The sequence below is a fragment of the Heterodontus francisci genome, unplaced genomic scaffold, assembly GCF_036365525.1.
Source record: "Heterodontus francisci isolate sHetFra1 unplaced genomic scaffold, sHetFra1.hap1 HAP1_SCAFFOLD_515, whole genome shotgun sequence".
Taxonomy (NCBI): Eukaryota; Metazoa; Chordata; class Chondrichthyes; order Heterodontiformes; family Heterodontidae; genus Heterodontus; species Heterodontus francisci.
In genome coordinates, this window is record NW_027140266.1 from 642,057 (window position 1) to 659,902 (window position 17,846).

Below are 17,846 nucleotides of genomic sequence, written 5' to 3' on the forward strand. Positions count from 1 at the left end.
CAACAAATTCAACAACAATCTCAGGAGTGAGAAACACCAAAAAATTCAACAACAACTTCTGCAGGAGAAAAATACAGCAACAAATAAAACAACAACTTCAGCAAGAGTAAAAACTCCAACAAATCCAACTACAACTTCAGCAAGAGTAAAAACACCAACAAATTCAACAACAACTTCTAGAGAAAAACACTGACAAATTCAACAACAACTTCAGCAAGAGAAAAACACTGACAAATTCAACAACAACTTCAAGAGAAACACTGACAAATTCCACAAAAACTTCAGCAGGAGACTCACCAACCAAGTCAACAACAACTTCAAGAGGAAAACTGACAAATTCAACAAAAACCTCAGCAAGAAAAAGCACCAACAAATTCAACAACAACTTCAGCAAGAGTGAAACACTGACAAATTCACCAACTTCAGCAAGAAACACCGACAAATTCAATCGCAACTTCAGCAGGAGAAGCACCAACAAATCCAACAACAAAAACAGCTAGAGTAAAAACTCCAACAAATCCAACTACAACTTCTGCAAGAGTAAAAGCACCAACAAATTCAACAACAACTTCAGCAACAGAAAAACTCCAACAAATTCAACAACAATCTTGGAGAGAGAAAAACACCAAAAAATTCAACATCTGCAAGGGAAAAACAGCAACAAATTCAACAACTCCCTCTGCAGGAGAGAAAAATAACAACAAATTCAACAACAATCTCCGCAGGAGAAATAAATACCGACAAATTCAATAACAATGTCAGGAGAGAAAAGCCAACAAATTCAACAACAACTGCATGAGAAAAATACACCAGCAAATTCAACAACAACTTCAGCAAGAGGAAAAACTCCAACCTATTCAACAACAATTTCAGCAAGAGGAAAACACCAACAAATTCAACAACAACATCTGCAGTTGTTAAAAAAATCACAAAATTCAACAACCACCTCTGCAGGATAAAATACCAACAAATTTAACAATTACTTCAAGAGAAAAGCACCAACAAATTCAACAGCAACTTCTGCAGGAGAGAAATACACCAACAAATTCAACATCAACCTCTGCAGTAGTAAAAAAACATCAAAAGATTCAACAACAAACTCTGCAGGGTATCAAATACCAACAAATTCAACAACAACTTCTAGAGAAAAGCACCAACAAATTCAACAGCAACCTCTGCAGTAGAAAAAAAACACCAAAAAAATCAACAACTTCAAGAGAAAAGCACCAACAAATTCAACAGCAACGTCTGCAGTTGAAAAATACACCAGCAAATTCAACAACAACTTCAGCAAGAGAAAAACAGTGACAAATTCAACAACAACTTCAGCAAGAGAAAAACACCGAAAATTCACCATTTTCAGCAAGACAAAAACACCGACAAATTCAACAACAACCTCTGCAGTCGAAAAAAAATCACAAAATTCAACAACAACCTCTGCAGGATAAAATACCAACAAATTTAACAACAACTTCAAGAGAAAAGCACCAACAAATTCAACAGCAACTTCTGCAGGAGAGAAATACACCAACAAACTCAACAACAACTTCAGCGAGAAAAACACCCACAAATCCAACAACAACTTCAGCAAAACACCAACAAGTTCAGCAAGAACTTCAGCAAGGCAAAAACACCAACAAATTCAACAACAAACTCTGCAGGGTAATAAATAACAACAAATTCAACAACAACGTCAAGAGAAAAGTACCAACAAATTCAACAGCAACTTCAGCAAGAGAAAAACACTGACAAATTCAGCAGTGGTTAGCACCGCAGCCTCACAGCTCCAGCGACTCGGGTTCAATTCTGGGTACTGCCTGTGTGGAGTTTGCAAGTTCTCCCTGTGTCTGCGTGGGTTTCCTCCGGGTGCTCCGGTTTCCTCCCACAGCCAAAAGACTTGCAGGTTGATAGGTAAATTGGCCATTATAAATTGCCCCTAGTATAGGTAGGTGGTAGGGGAGTATAGGGACAGATGAGGATGTGGTAGGAATATGGGATTAGTGTAGGATTAGTATAAATGGGTGGTTAATGGTTGGCACAGACTCGGTGGGCCGAAGGGCCTGTTTCAGTGCTGTATCTCTAAACATCTGCAAGGGTGAAGCACCAACAAATTCAAAAACAACTTAAGCATGGGAAAAACACCAACAATTTCAACAACAACTTCAGCAGTGGAAATACACCAACAAATTCAACAACATCCTCTGCAGGATAGAAAAACACCAAAAAATTCAACAACAACTTCAGCAGGAGAAAAATACACCAACAAATTCAACAACAACTTCAGCAAGAGTAAAAGCTCCAACAAATCCAACTACAACTTCAGCAAGAGAAAAGCACCAACAAATTCAGCAACAACTTCAAGAGAAAAGCACGACAAATTCAACAACAACTTCAGCAAGAGAAAAACAATGACAAATTCAACAACAACTTCAGCAAGAGAAAAACACCGACAAATTCAACACCAACTTCAAGAGAAAACCACCAACAAATTCAACAACTTCAGCAAGAGAAAAACACCAACAAATTCAACAGCAACCTTGGGGATAGAAAAGCACCAACAAATTCAACAACATCTGCAAGGGCGAAACACCAACAAATTCAAAAACAACTTCAGCATGGGAAAAACACCAACAAGTTCAACAACAACTTCAGCAGTAGAAAAACACCAACAAATTCAACAACAATCTCAGGTTTCAGAAACATCAAAAAATTCAACAACAACTTCAACAGGAGAAAAATACACCAACAAATCCAACAACAAAAGCAGCAAGAGGAAAACACCAACAATTTCAACAACTTCAGCAGGATAAAAAAACCAACAAATTCAACAACAACTTCAGCAAGAGAAAAACACTGAAAATTCAACATTTTCAGCAAGAGAAAAACACCGACAAATTCAACAACAACCTCTGCAGTCGAAAAAAAATTACAAAATTCAACAACAACCTCTGCAGGATAAAATACCAACAAATTTAACAACAACTTCAAGAGAAACACACCAACAAATTCAACAGCAACTTCTGCAGGAGAGAAATACACCAATAAATTCAACAACAACTTCAGCAAGAGTAAAAGCTCCAACAAATCCAACAACAACTTCAGCAAGAGAAAAACATACAATTTCAACAACAACTTCAGGAAGAGAAACACTGACCAATCCAACAACAACTTCAGCAAAACACCAACAATTTTAGCAAGAACTTTAGCAAGAAAAAACACCAATAAATTCAACAACAACGTCCACAGGAGAAAAAATACCAACAAATTCAACAACAACTTCCGCAGGAGAAAAATGCACCAACAAATTCAACAAGAACTTCAGCATGAGGAAAAACTCCAACATATTGAACAACAACTTCAGCAAGAGGAAAACACCATCAAGTTCAACAGCTTCAGCAGGAGAAAATAACCGACAAATTCAACAACAACTTTTGCAAAACATCAACAAATTCAACAAGAACTTCAGCAAGAAAAATACCAACAACTTCCACAACAACTTCAGCATGAGCAAAACACCAACAAATTCAGCAAGAACTTCAGCAAGAAAAAACACTGACAAATTGAACAACTTCAGCAAGAGAAATCCACCAACAAATTCAACAACAACCTCTGCAGTAGAAAAGAAACACCGACAAATTCAACAACAACCTCTGCAGGATAAAAAATACCAACAAATTCAACAACAACTTGAAGAGAAAAGCAGTGACAAATTCAACAGCAACTTCTGCAGGAGAAAAATACACAGTTCAACAACAAATTCAGCAGTAGAAAAACACCAATAAATTCAACAACAACTTAAACAATAGAAAAACACCAAAAAATTCAACAACTTTAACGAGAGAAAACACCAATAAATTCAACAACAACTTCAGGAGAAAAAACACCAACAAATTCGACAACAATCTCAATAGAGAAAAGCCAACAAATTCAACAACCACCACCCATTCGCTGCAGTCCTGCAAACGTGTTTACCCTCCATGAAATTCATCCAATTTGATTCTAAATCCTCGATTGAATCTGCATCCACCACAATACTCCAGTTGGGGCTGAACCAGTGTCAATCAGACCTTTCACCCAATGTGACTCCTGAAACACACTCACTCCCTGAGACTCGCTCAGTCTCAACTGTGATCTTCCTCCGAGGACAGACTGCCTCCGATCCTCTCCAATCTTCCTCTGATTTACCAGTTCAGAACAGCCTGGGCAGTCAGGGCTTGTGATAGAGCTGTCAGCAGTGGGGAACTCTGTGTCCTTCTAGTAAGGGGACATAACACAGGCGGGGTTGTTGGAGGGGGAGAGAGTCTGTGATACCAGGAGGGTTTGATTCTGACACTGTGGAGCTGAATTGTGGATGTGGAATTTGCAGAACAGGAGCAGGAGAATCAGCCCAACTTGTCCACATTGGTGTTTATATTCCACACAATCATCCTCCTACCCTGATTCACCTCTCCAAGTGTGGTCTAACTGAGGGATATGGAGACTGGGACTGTGTGCAGTGCTCCGAGTGTGGTCTAACTGAGGGATATGGAGACTGGAACTGTGTGCAGTGCTCCGAGTGTGGTCTAACTGAGGGATATGGAGACTGGAACTGTGTGCAGTGCTCCAAGTGTGGTCTAACTGAGGGATATGGAGACTGGAACTGTGTACAGTGCTCCGAGTGTGGTCCAACTGAGGGATATGGAGACTGGAACTGTGTGCAGTGCTCCGAGTGTGCTCGAACCAAGATTCTAATGATGTTTAATGTAATGTCTCCACCTTAGAATTCAATTCCACTCGAAATGAAGCCCATTGCTCTGCTTGGAATGAGATTTACAGCACCTTAAATTACACAAAAGATATTTACATTAAGCTAAGTTCCAGGAAACCTACATCAAAATTTCGGGATGCTTTTACTATCTGACGGGACAGTTTCACAATGACTGACTCCAGACAGACTGTGAGTCTGATGAAAACTGTCTTTGATCACAAGATTCATGGATTGTACTGAACACTGTCTCTGTCTCTCTCTTGGTCTATCTGTCTGTCTCACTCTCTCTATCCCTCTTTCTCTCTCTCTCACTTTTTCTCCCAATCTATCTCCATTTCTCTTTAAATTTATCTCGATGTTTTGCTCTGTTTTCTCTCTCTCCCTCTTCCTCTCTCTCTCTTTCTCTCTCTCTCTGATTCCCTATCTCTCACACTGTCAGCGTCTTTCCGTCTCCGTGTTTCCATCTATCTCTCTCCCTCTCCCCTTTCTCTCTCGCACCTCCCTCTCACTCTCTCTCTCTCACTTCTTCACTCCTGCATTGTCTCTTGCATCTGTGCCCAGCAGTTAAATGCCCGACCCTGTGCTGTGAGGAGCCCAGACAGAGCAGGAGGAGCCACTGATTCCCCAGGGCTGTTCCTCCATCCTCCTGTTCCCATGAGACTGATTTTTCATTGCAGGTCCCGGGAGGAGGACAAGTCCTGGACCAGCACCAGGCGCTGACTGTAAACTCTCAGAGGCGGGACATTCCAGGCCAGGTATCCATCAACTGGTGGCAGGAAACATCCAATCGGAATCTTTTCGGGCCCCAGCCCCGGAACCCTCAGTCCCTGACTTATTCTGGGAAAATTTCTTGTTGGGAGCCTCCCAAATATCCTGCTTTATAATCCTGAAAATCTCTCCCCAACATGAACTGGAAAACCCACTCCCCTTAAACTGCCTTTCTATTGGCTCTCGGTGTTTGAGTGCCATACCCATAGGGTATGACCCATTTCTTGCCCCCTCCCCATTGCCCTGTGAGGCTGAAGGAGTGGAACAGCCACCTGGAACCTCAGCGGCGGGGTAAGGGGGTGGGGGTGGATTGCTGGGGGAGGGCATTCAGTGACAGCGATTGGCCATGGGCTGTCTGCCTCAGATTGTGCAGCTCCCAGTGTCGAAGAGCCCCTCAATTACTCTGCCACCCCCGAGCTTGTCCCCTCCTCTCCCCTCTCCCTACCACACCCGCCATACCCGGTTGGCATTCTGGTCTGTAACTCTGCTCGGGGCGGGGGGGGGTGAAGGTGTGTTTGGGGTCAGCTGGCGTCTGAAAACTTTGCCCCTCTCCATGTTGCAGTGATGCTGGACTTGTCGGAGGAGGACTGTCAGAAGGTCAGTGTCGATTTCCAGGTGATGTACGTCGGGGAAAGGAAACCGGAGACTCCCGAGGAAAAGGAAGCCTATTTCCGCCAGGTGAGGGATTTATTCCCCAGTCATTCTCCGAGCGCCGGGATCGCTGGGCAAGGCTGGCATTGAGTAACCAGGCCTGGTCAGCCTTAATTGATCATCCCTGGTTAATACTGATTAGCCACTCCTAGTTAGTATTGAATAACCATCGCTAGTTAGCATTCAGAAATCATCCCCAGTCAGGATTCCTAGTTCCCATTGCTTACCCATTTCTGGTTGGCATTAATTGCCCATCGGCAGTTGGCATTGAGAAGTGGTCAGTGATGGGCATTCTCTTCCTCAATCGATGGAAAATGTTTGATTGAACTGCTGGGAAAGGGATTCCTCAGATGTTCAATGAGCAGCCAGTAACCTGGTGTTAAGGGGAGGAGACTCCCCCTGGTGTGAAGGAGATTCCCCCCTGGTGTTAGGGTCTCGCTGATGTTTCCTGAGAGCCCGCGGTGAGTTGAGGTATAACTGCGATCCCTCCCTATCGTAGCTGACTCCACACCGGGTGATTCCCATCAATTCCCAGGTACAGGACATGCGAAGAGACCATGTCCCGTGCAAGAAAGTGCGGCTGACGCCTGGAGCTGGGGAGCCGGATAACGTTGGGAAGAAGAGAAGGAAATGAGCCGGACGATCCGGGATTGTCAGCGGGTGGATTACAACCCGATCTGGGCTGATGTGTTTCTGTCTGTTTGTGTCTGTGTGTGTTCGTGTGTGTTTGTGTGTGTTTATCTGTATGTGTCTGTGTTTGTGTGTGTTTATCTGTATGTGTGTGTGTCTGTGTGTGTTTGTGTGTGTTTATCTGTATGTGTCTGTGTTTGTGTGTGTTTGTGTCTGTGTGTGTGTTCAAAATGTGTTTTGTAAGATGTTTTTAAAGGGATTTATAAAGGGCTTCAAAAATTATTGAAATGGGTTTCTAAAGGGATATTAAAGGTGTTTAAAAGTAGTTTCTATCGTGCTTTTAAAGATATTTTTAAATGGGTTTGTGAAGGGTTTCACAGCTGTTCAGAAAAGGTTTGTAATCGAGTTCTGAAGAAGTTTAAAATCGTTTATTTTATTGTCTTAAAGCTGTTTAAATGGTTTATGATGTTGTTTTGAAATAGTTTAAAGTACTTTATTTAGGGATTTTTAAGGGTTTTGGAAGGACATATAAGCGGGTTTTAAATGTGTTTAAAAGGGTTTCAAACTCAGTTTATTAAAAGCTGTTTGAGGTGTTTAGTAACTTTTAACAGGGTGTATTGATTTACTGCAGAGATTTTATTTGTAAGGGGTTGGAAGGGGGATTTAAATAGAGGTTTAAAAAGAGCTTTTTTTTAAATTGGAGGAGTACATAGTTATCGGAGAGTTGCAAGGCATGATGAGGGTACAGAGGTAGGCAGAGTTGTAGGGGATGGAGGAGGTTACAGAGTTAGGGAGGGTTGTAGGGGACGGAGGAGGTTACAGAGTTAGGGAGGGTTGTACGGGACGGAGGAGGTTACAGACATAGGGAGAGTTGTACAGGACGGAGGAGGTTACAGAGATAGGGAGGGTTGTAGGGGATGGAGGAGGTTACAGAGATAAGGAGAGTTGTCGGGGACGGAGGAGGTCACAGAGATAGGGAGGGTTGTCGGGGCTGGAGGAGGTTACAGAGATAGGGAGGGTTGTAGGGGGCGGGAGGAGGTTGCAGAGATAGGGAGGATCGGAGGGGACGGAGGAGGTTACAGAGATAGGGAGGGTTGTAGAGGACGGAGGAGGTTACAGAGATAGGGAGGGTCGGAGGGGACGGAGGAGGTTACAGAGATAGGGAGGGTTGTAGGGGCTGGAGGAGGTTACAGAGAAGGGGAGGGTTGTCGGGGACGGAGGAGGTTACAGAGATAGGGAGGGTTGTCGGTGACGGAGGAGGTTACAGAGACAAATTGTGATGTAGAGGGTGAAGGAAAAGATATAAAAAGTGGGAGTTGGCACAGACAGACTGGAACCTGGTTAAGATCTGTCCAATCTGTATACTGATCTGCTGGCTGTAACACGTTTTAATTCTCAGGTTAAAACTCAGTGGGTTTTGCTGGAAACTTTGGGTTTTCTGTTTGTTTGATGAATGATTGTTGAATAAATGTCTGACATCTGACATTCAGTGTTGTGACTCCGATTGATTTGAGGAATAAATTACCGGTGAGAATGCAAAATATTTACACATCCTTGAGCACGGTCCGACATCTGAATCCAGTCCCTCACTACTTGACCTGGGTGTACACCTGACTCCAGTCCCTCACTGCTCGCTCTGGGTGTACACCTGACTCCAGTCCCTCACTACTCGAACTGGGTGGACACCTGACTCCAGTCCCTCACTACTCAACCTGGGTGTACATGTGACTCCAGTCCCTCACTACTCGACCTGGGTGTACACCTGACTCCAGTCCCTCACTACTCGACCTGGGTGTACACCTGACTCCAGTCCCTCACTATTCGCCCTGGGTGTACACCTGACTCCAGTCCCTCTCTACTCGCCCTGGGTGTACATCTGACTCCAGTCCCTCACTAATCGCTCTGGGTTTAAAGCTGACCATACATCTCTCTGTGCAATGTTACAATCTGAAGGGGAATTTGCAGGTGGTGGTGTTCCCATTGTGTCTGCTGCCCTTGACCTTCTAGGTGGTAGAGGTCACGGGTTTGGAAGGTGCTGTCTCAGGAGCCTTGGTGTGTTGCTGCAGTGCATCTTGTAGATGGTACACACTGCTGCCACTGTGTGTCAGTGGTGGAGGGAGTGAATGTTTGTGGATGGGGTGCCAATCAAGCGGGCTGCTTTGTCCTGGATGGTGTCGAGCTTCTTGAGTGTTGTTGGAGCTGCACCCATCCAGGCAAGTGGAGAGTATTCCATCACACTGCTGACTTGTGCCTTGGAGATGGTGGACAGCCTTTGTGGAGTCAGGAGGTGAGTTACTCGCCTCAGGATTCCCAGCCTCTCACCTGCCCTTGTAACCACAGAACAAATGGGACCCCTGGGGTTAGAATATAATGAAGGAATTCGATTGTCACCCATAGCGGTGACTTCTGAGCATCGACTGTTACGAGACAAAACCAGGGGAAATTCTGAACCCAATAATGATCCGTGTACATAAAATACCAGAAAATGTCCTTAGAAAACTCAGTACAGTCACTGTTCTGAGAACCACAGCCACCGTTTTGTCAGTGTGATATTTTGTTTTCAACTTCTGGCAACAAATGGCCACAAATCGATCGAAGGTGAAAGTGACGGTGAACCAGACAGAACAGTCTGTGTCTGCGTAAAGCAGGACGGTGTGAATATTACACACGGGGATCAAAAGCAAGGTAAGAAACTCCATCATATAGTGAATCGGAATGTGCCTCAGTATCAGATTGATGACAATGACCAGTAGATCCACCGCTGCCATGGTCACCAGGTAGTCAGTGACACATTTGGAGAGACCGCACTTTCCCCGAGACAGGATCACAATGGTCACTAAGTTAACTGTAAGGATGGGAAATAAAGAGGGTGATTATACATCAGGCTGGGACTAAAGCTACCAGTTTAACTGTGTATGATTGAAATGTACAAGCGTGTTACAATACAAAGGCAGCTCAATGGAGTTCAGGTACAGATGAGCCAGGGTGGAGCTGAATGGTGGAGCAGGTTTGAGGGACTGAATTTCCTGCTCCTGTCCCTATGTTACACAAACTCTCTGTCTCCTAGGTCTTGTTTGCATAATTTGCTCAGTTTGCGGTCTTTGGGAGATCTGTGCCTCCGATATGGGCAGTGCAATGTCCTCAGTCACTGCAAAACACGACAATCTCAGACTTTGTCAAGGCTCTCATTGTCTCGCCTCTGATGCACAGCGTGCAACTTTCAAATCTGTTGGTCACAGGGACACGCCCACATCAGGCAGCCTCAGAATGGATAATGGATGCGCAGTGGGTTGGAAGAACTTCCTTGTATCCCAGTGTTAGAATCGGCAATATGAGAGCGAAATGCAAGCAGGAGTAGGCCAGAGGCCCCCTCAAGCCTGCTCCGCCATTCAACAAGATCATGGCTGGTCTTTGGCTTCAGTTCCACTCTCCCACACTATGGACTCACCAAAAATCTATCGGTCTCAGCCTTGAGTATACTCAGCGATTGGGCATCCACAGCCCTCTGGGCTAGAGAATTCCAAAGAGTCACAGCCCTCTGAGTGAAGAAACAGCTCCTCAATTCAGCCTGAAATTATCGGGGATTATTGGGAGAATATTTCCCTGCTGTGTTCCAGATGTTTCATCCGGGAAAAACAGCTTTGACTCTGTCCAGCCCACTTCGAATCTGAGAGCTTTTACTGAGATCATCTCCCACTCTTCCAACCTCCACAGAGTACAGGCCCGATCCACTCAATCTCTCATCCTAGATGCCCCTCTCATCCCCCGGAACCAATGTTGGAAATCTTGGCTGCACCAATAACCCAAGACAACCATATCCGCCCTTCCATTAGGAGACTGAAACTGGGCAAGGTGCGGTCTCACCAAAGTCCTGTGCAATTGTTCCAAGACTTCTATCTCTTTGAACTTCAGCCCCATTGCAATAAAGGCCAATAGGCCATTGGCCTTCCTAATTGCCCACTGTACCTGTGTGCTGGCTTTCTGTGTACAAGGAGCTGCCGAACCCCTCTGAGCATCAACACTGAGCAATTTCACACATATTACAACCCATTGTCCAATACTGTCCAGAACATGCTCAGACCGTCCCTCAGTTCCAGTCTCCCCTTCACCCTTCATACTGGGCAGATGAATACAGGTCATGTTACAGCACCAACACCCAGCTGGTTACCAAGCACCCAGGAGAGACATTTCCTTGTTTGTTCCTCACTAGTCGTGTCATTGAACACCTTTCATTTGCATGGATTATGCCAGATTGCACATCATTGATGAGATAATAAGTGTTTCAGCCAACCAGCACTGCCGTCGGTTATAGGTCAATCCGCTGTGGTGGATGTAGGAGTTGGAGCTGTCACTGAGACTGACACTGTTCACAGCAGATTGGAGCCGAGACTGAGGTGGAAGCAACTGGAACTGAACACACTGCATCTCCCACCTAGTGACACCTCCTTTGGAGACTCTGGTCAGCAGTCGGGTACGGGCAGACTGTTAGAATTAGCTCAGCAGAATATCACTTGCTAGGCGATGACTCAGGGTGTGGGTTCTGCTTGTCCAGTCCCCATACAGGGCTCAGTAAGGGACTTGTGTTGGAATATTAGAAGGGTGTGTGTACAGGAGACTGGAGAGGGACCTGGAGGACAGAGATGGCAGGTCAGGAACAAACACGGTTTCTCAGAACATTAGAACATTACAGCGCAGTACAGGCCCTTCGGCCCTCGATGTTGCGCTGACAAGTGAATCCATCTGACCTACACTATTCCATTTTCATCCATATGTCTATCCAATGACCACTTAAATGCCCTTTAAGTTGGCGGGTCTGCTACTGTTGCAGGCAGGGCGTTCCACGCCTCGACTACTCTCTGAGTAAAGAAACTACCTCTAACATCTGTCCTATATCTATCACCCCTCAACTTAAAGCTATGTCCCCTCGTGTTGGCCATCACCATCCGAGGAAAAAGACTCTCACTAGCCACCCTATCTAACCTTCTGATTATCTTATATGTCTCTATTAAGTCACCTCTCCTCCTCCTTCTCTCCAACGAAAACAAACTCAAGTCCCTCAGCCTTTCCTCGTAACATCTTCCCTCCATCCCAGGCAACATCCTCGTAAATCTCCTCTGCACCCTTTCCAAAGCTTCCACATCCTTCCTACAATGCGGTGACCAGAATTGCACGCAATACTCCAGGTGCGGACTCAGGAATATTAAGGATTTAAATCACTGGGGGCGGATTGGAAATGGAACAGAGAAACAGGGAAGGATTGGAGTCAAGGAATTGGTGTTTATAAAGGACATGCAAGGAGTGAGAGAGAGAGAACTCACCTCTGTGTGTAGCTGACTAGTGAGGGAGAGCTCACCTCTGTCTGTAGCTGACTCAGTGAGGGAGAAAGAGAGAGCTCACCTCTGTCTGTAGCTGACCAGTGAAGTAGTGAGGGAGAGCTCACCTCTGTGTGTAGCTGACTCAGTGAGGGAGAGAGGGAGAGCTCACCTCTGTGTGTAGCTGACAAGTGAGGCAGAGAGGGAGAGCTCACCTCTGTGTGTTGCTGACTCAGTGAGGGAGAGAGGGAGAGCTCACCTCTGTCTGTTGCTGACTCAGTGAGGGAGAGAGGGAGAGCTCACCTCTGTCTGTAGCTGACTCAGTGAGGGAAAGAGGGAGAGCTCACCTCTGTATGTAGCTGACGAGTGAGGGAGAGAAGGAGAGCTCAGCTCTGTCTGCAGCTGACAGAGTGAGGGAGAGAGGGAGAGTTCACCTCTGTCTGTAGCTGACTCAGTGAGGGAGAGAGGGAGAGCTCACCTCTGTCTGTAGCTGACTAGTGAGGGAGAGAGGGAGAGCTCACCTCTGTCTGTAGCTGACACAGTGAGGGAGAGAGGGAGAGCTCACCTCTGTCTGTAGCAGACTCAGTGAGGGAGAGAGGGAGAGCTCACCTCTGTCTGTTGCTGACTCAGTGAGGGAGAGAGGGAGAGCTCACCTCTGTCTGTAGCTGACTCAGTGAGGGAGAGAGGGAGAGCTCACCTCTATCTGTAGCTGACTCGTGAGGGAGAGAAGGAGAGCTCAGCTCTGTCTGTAGCTGACAGAGTGAGGGAGAGAGGGAGTGCTCACCTCTGTCTGTAGCTGACTCAGTGAGGGAGAGAGGGAGAGCTCACCTCTGTCTGTCGCTGACTCAGTGAGGGAGAGAGGGAGAGCTCACCTCTGTCTGTAGCTGACTAGTGAGGCAGAGAGGGAGAGCTCACCTCTGTCTGTAGCTGACACAGTGAGGGAGAGAGGGAGAGCTCACCTCTGTCTGTAGCTGACTCAGTGAGGGAGAGAGGGAGAGCTCACCTCTGTCTGTAGCTGACTCAGTGAGGGAGAGAGGGAGAGCTCACCTCTCTCTGTAGCTGACTAGTGAGGGAGAGAGGGAGAGCTCACCTCTGTCTGCAGCAGACAAAGTGAGGGAGAGAGGGAGAGCTCACCTCTGTCTGTAGCTGACTCAACGAGGGAGAGAGGTTGTGCTCACCTCTGTCTGGAGCTGACCAGTGAGGGAGAGAGGGAGAGCTCACCTCTGTCTGTAGCTGACTATTGAGGGAGAGAGAGAGAGCTCACCTCTGTCTGTAGCTGACCTCCCTCTCTTCCTCACTGAGTCAGCTACAGACGGAGGTGAGCTCTCCCTCTCTCCCGCACTAGTCAGCTACACACAGAGTTGAGCTCTCTCTCTCTCCCTCTCTGAGTCAGCTACACACAGCGGTGAACTCTCCCTCTCTCGCACACTGAGTCAGCTACACACAGAGTTGAACTCTCCCTCTCTACCTCACTAGTCAGCTACACACAGAGGTGAACTCTCTCTCTCTCCCTCACTCAGTCAGCTACACACAGAGGAGAGCTCTCCCTCTCTCCCTCACTGGTCAGCTACACACAGAGGTGAGCTCTCCATCTCTCCCTCGCTGAGTCAGCTACACACAGAGGTGAGCTCTCCCTCTCTCCCTCACTGAGTCAGCTACACACAGAGGTGAGCTCTCCCTCTCTCCCTCACTGAGTCAACTACACACAGAGGTGAGCTCTCCCTCTCTCCCTCACTGAGTCAGCGACAGAGAGGTGAGCTCTCCCTCTATCCGTCACTAGTTATCTACACACAGAGGTGAGCTCTCCCTCTCTCCCTCACTGAGTCAGCTACGCACAGAGGTGAGCTCTCCCTCTCTCGCACACTGAGTCAGCTACACACAGAGTTGAACTCTCCCTCTCTACCTCACTAGTCAGCTACACACAGAGGTGAACTCTCTCTCTCTCCCTCACTCAGTCAGCTACACACAGAGGAGAGCTCTCCCTCTCTCCCTCACTGGTCAGCTACACACAGAGGTGAGCTCTCCCTCTCTCCCTCGCTGAGTCAGCTACACACAGAGGTGAGCTCTCCCTCTCTCCCTCACTGAGTCAGCTACACACAGAGGTGAGCTCTCCCTCTCTCCCTCACTGAGTCAACTACACACAGAGGTGAGCTCTCCCTCTCTCCCTCACTGAGTCAGCTACGCACAGAGGTGAGCTCTCCCTCTCTCCCTCACTAGTCAGCTACACACAGAGGTGATCTCTCCCTCTCTCCCTCACTGAGTCAGCTACACACAGAGGTGAGCTCTCTCTCTCTTCCTCACTCGTCAGTTACACACAGAGGTGAGCTCTCTCTCTCTCCCTCACTGAGTCAGCTACACACAGAGGTGACCTCTCCCTCTCTCCCTCACTGAGTCAGCTACACACAGAGGTGAGCTCTGCCTCTCTCCCTCACTGAGTCAGCTACACACAGAGGTGAGCACTCTCTCTCTCCCTCACTGAGTCAGCTACACACAGAGGTGAGCTCTCCCTCTCTCCCTCACTAGTCAGCTACACACAGAGGTGAGCTCTCCCTCTCTCCCTCACTGAGTCAGCTACGCACAGAGGTGAGCTCTCCCTCTCTCCCTCACTAAGTCAGCTACACACAGAGGTGTGCTCTCCCTCTCTCCCTCACTGAGTCAGCTACGCACAGAGGTGAGCTCTCCCTCTCTCCCTCACTAGTCAGCGACACACAGAGGTGAGCTCTCTCTCTCTCCCTCACTGAGTCAGCTACACATAGACGTGAGCTCTCTCTCTCCCTCACTAGTCAGCTACACACAGAGGTGAGCTCTCCCTCTCTCCCTCACTGAGTCAGCTACAGACAGAGGTGAGCTCTCTCTCTCTCCCTCACTGGCTCAGCTACGCACGGAGGTGAGCTCCCGCTCTCTCCCTCACTAGTCAGCGACACACAGGGGTGAGCTCTCCCTCTCTCCCTCATTAGTCAGATACAGACAGAGGTGAGCTCTCTCTCTCCCTCACTAGTCAGCGACACACAGAGGTGAGCTCTCTCTCTCTCCCTCACTGAGTCAGCTACACATAGAGGTGAGCTCTCTCTCTCCCTCACTAGTCAGCTACACACAGAGGTGAGCTCTCCCTCTCTCCCTCACTGAGTCAGCTACACACAGAGGTGAGCTCTCTCTCCCTCACTGAGTCAGCTACACACAGAGTTGAGCTCTCCCTCTCTCCCTCACTAGTCAGCTCCAGACAGAGGTGAGCTCTCTCTCTCCCTCACTGAGTCAGCTACACACAGAGGTGAGCTCTCCCTCTCTCCCTCACTGAGTCAGCTACACACTGAGGTGAGCTCTCCCTCTCTCCCTCACTGAGTCAACTACACACACAGGTGAGCTCCCGCTCTCTCACTCACTAGTCAGCGACACAGAGGCGAGCTCTCCCTCATTAGTCAGCTCCAGACAGAGGTGAGCTCTCTCTCTCTCCCTCACTAGTCAGCTACACACAGAGGTGAGCTCTCCCTCTCTCCCTCACTGAGTCAGCTACACACAGAGGTGAGCTCTCTCTCTCTCCCTCACTAGTCAGCTACACACAGAGGTGAGCTCTCTCTCTCTCCCTCACTGAGTCAGCTAAAGGCAGAGGTGAGCTCTCCCTCTCTCCCTCACTAGTCAGCTCCAGACAGAGGTGAGCTCTCCCTCTCTCCCTCACGAGTCCCGACAGACAGAGGTGAGCTCTCCCTCTCTCCCTCACTGAGTCAGCTGCACACAGAGATCAGCTCTCTCTCTCTCCCTCACTGAGACAGCAGCACACAGAGGTGAGCTATCTCTCTCTCCCTCACTGAGTCAGCTACACACAGAGGTGAGCTCTCGCTCTCTCCCTCACTGAGTCAGCTACACACAGAGGTGAGCTCTCCCTCTCTCCCTCATTGAGACTATTACAGTCAGAGGTGAGCTCTCCCTCTCTCCCTCACTGAGTCAGCTAAACACAGAGGTGAGCTCTCTCTCTCTCTCTCACTGAGTCAGCGACAGACAGAGGTGTGCTCTCCCTCTCTCCCTCACTAGTCAGCTCCAGACAGAGGTGAGCTCTCCCTCTCTCCCTCACTCGTCCCTATAGACAGAGGTGAGCTCTCCCTCTCTCCCTCACTGAGTCAGCTACACACAGAGATGAGCTCTCTCTCTCTCCCTCACTAGTCAGCTCCAGACAGAGGTGAGCTCTCCCTCTCTCCCTCACTCGTCCCTATAGACAGAGGTGAGCTCTCCCTCTCTCCCTCACTGAGTCAGCTACACACAGAGATGATCTCTCTCTCTCTCCCTCACTGAGACAGCTACACACAGAGATGAGCTCTCTCTCTCTCCCTCACTGAGTCAGCTACACACAGAGATGATCTCTCTCTCTCTCCCTCACTGAGACAGCTACACACAGAGATGAGCTCTCTCTCTCTCCCTCACTGAGACAGCTACACACAGAGATGATCTCTCTCTCTCTCCCTCACTGAGACAGCTACACTCAGAGATGAGCTCTCTCTCTCTCCCTCACTGAGTCAGCAACAGACAGAGGTGAGCTCTCTCTCTCCACCTCGCTAGTCAGCTACTGACAGAGGTGAGCTCTCTCTCTCTCCCTCACTGAGTCAGCTACACACAGAGGTGAGCTCTCTCTCTCTCCCTCGCTAGTCAGCTACTGACAGAGGTGAGCTCTCTCTCTCTCCCTCACTGAGTCAGCTACAGACAGAGGTGAGCTCTCCCTCTCTCCCTCACTGGTCAGCTCCAGACAGAGGTGAGCTCTCCCTCTCTCCCTCATTGAGACTATTACAGTCAGAGATGAGCTCTCCCTCTCTCCCTCACTAGTCAGCTCCAGACAGAGGTGAGCTCTCCCTATAACCCTCACGAGTCCCTACAGACAGATGTGAGCTCTCCCTCTCTCCCTCACTGAGTCAGCTACACACAGAGATGAGCTCTCTCTCTCTCCCTCACTGAGTCAGCTACACACAGAGGTGAGCTCTCCCTCTCTCCCTCACTGAGTCAGCTACACATAGAGGTGAGCTCTCCCTTTCTCCCTCACTGAGCCAGCTACACACAGATGTGAGTTCTCCCTCTCTCCCTCACTGAGTCAGCTACACACAGAGGTGAGCTCTCCCTCTCTCCCTCACTGAGTCAGCTACACACTGAGGTGAGCTCTCCCTCTCTCCCTCACTGAGTCAACTACACACACAGGTGAGCTCCCGCTCTCTCACTCACTAGTCAGCGACACAGAGGCGAGCTCACCCTCATTAGTCAGCTCCAGACAGAGGTGAGCTCTCTCTCTCTCCCTCACTTAGTCAGCTACACATAGAGGTGAGCTCTCTCTCTCTCTCACTAGTCAGCTACACACAGAGGTGAGCTCTCCCTCTCTCCCTCACTGAGTCAGCTACACACAGAGGTGAGCTCTCTCTCTCTCCCTCACTAGTCAGCTACACACAGAGGTGAGCTCTCTCTCTCTCCCTCACTGAGTCAGCTAAAGGCAGAGGTGAGCTCTCCCTCTCTCCCTCACTAGTCAGCTCCAGACAGAGGTGAGCTCTCCCTCTCTCCCTCACGAGTCCCGACAGACAGAGGTGAGCTCTCCCTCTCTCCCTCACTGAGTCAGCTGCACACAGAGATCAGCTCTCTCTCTCTCCCTCACTGAGACAGCAGCACACAGAGGTGAGCTATCTCTCTCTCCCTCACTGAGTCAGCTACACACAGAGGTGAGCTCTCGCTCTCTCCCTCACTGAGTCAGCTACACACAGAGGTGAGCTCTC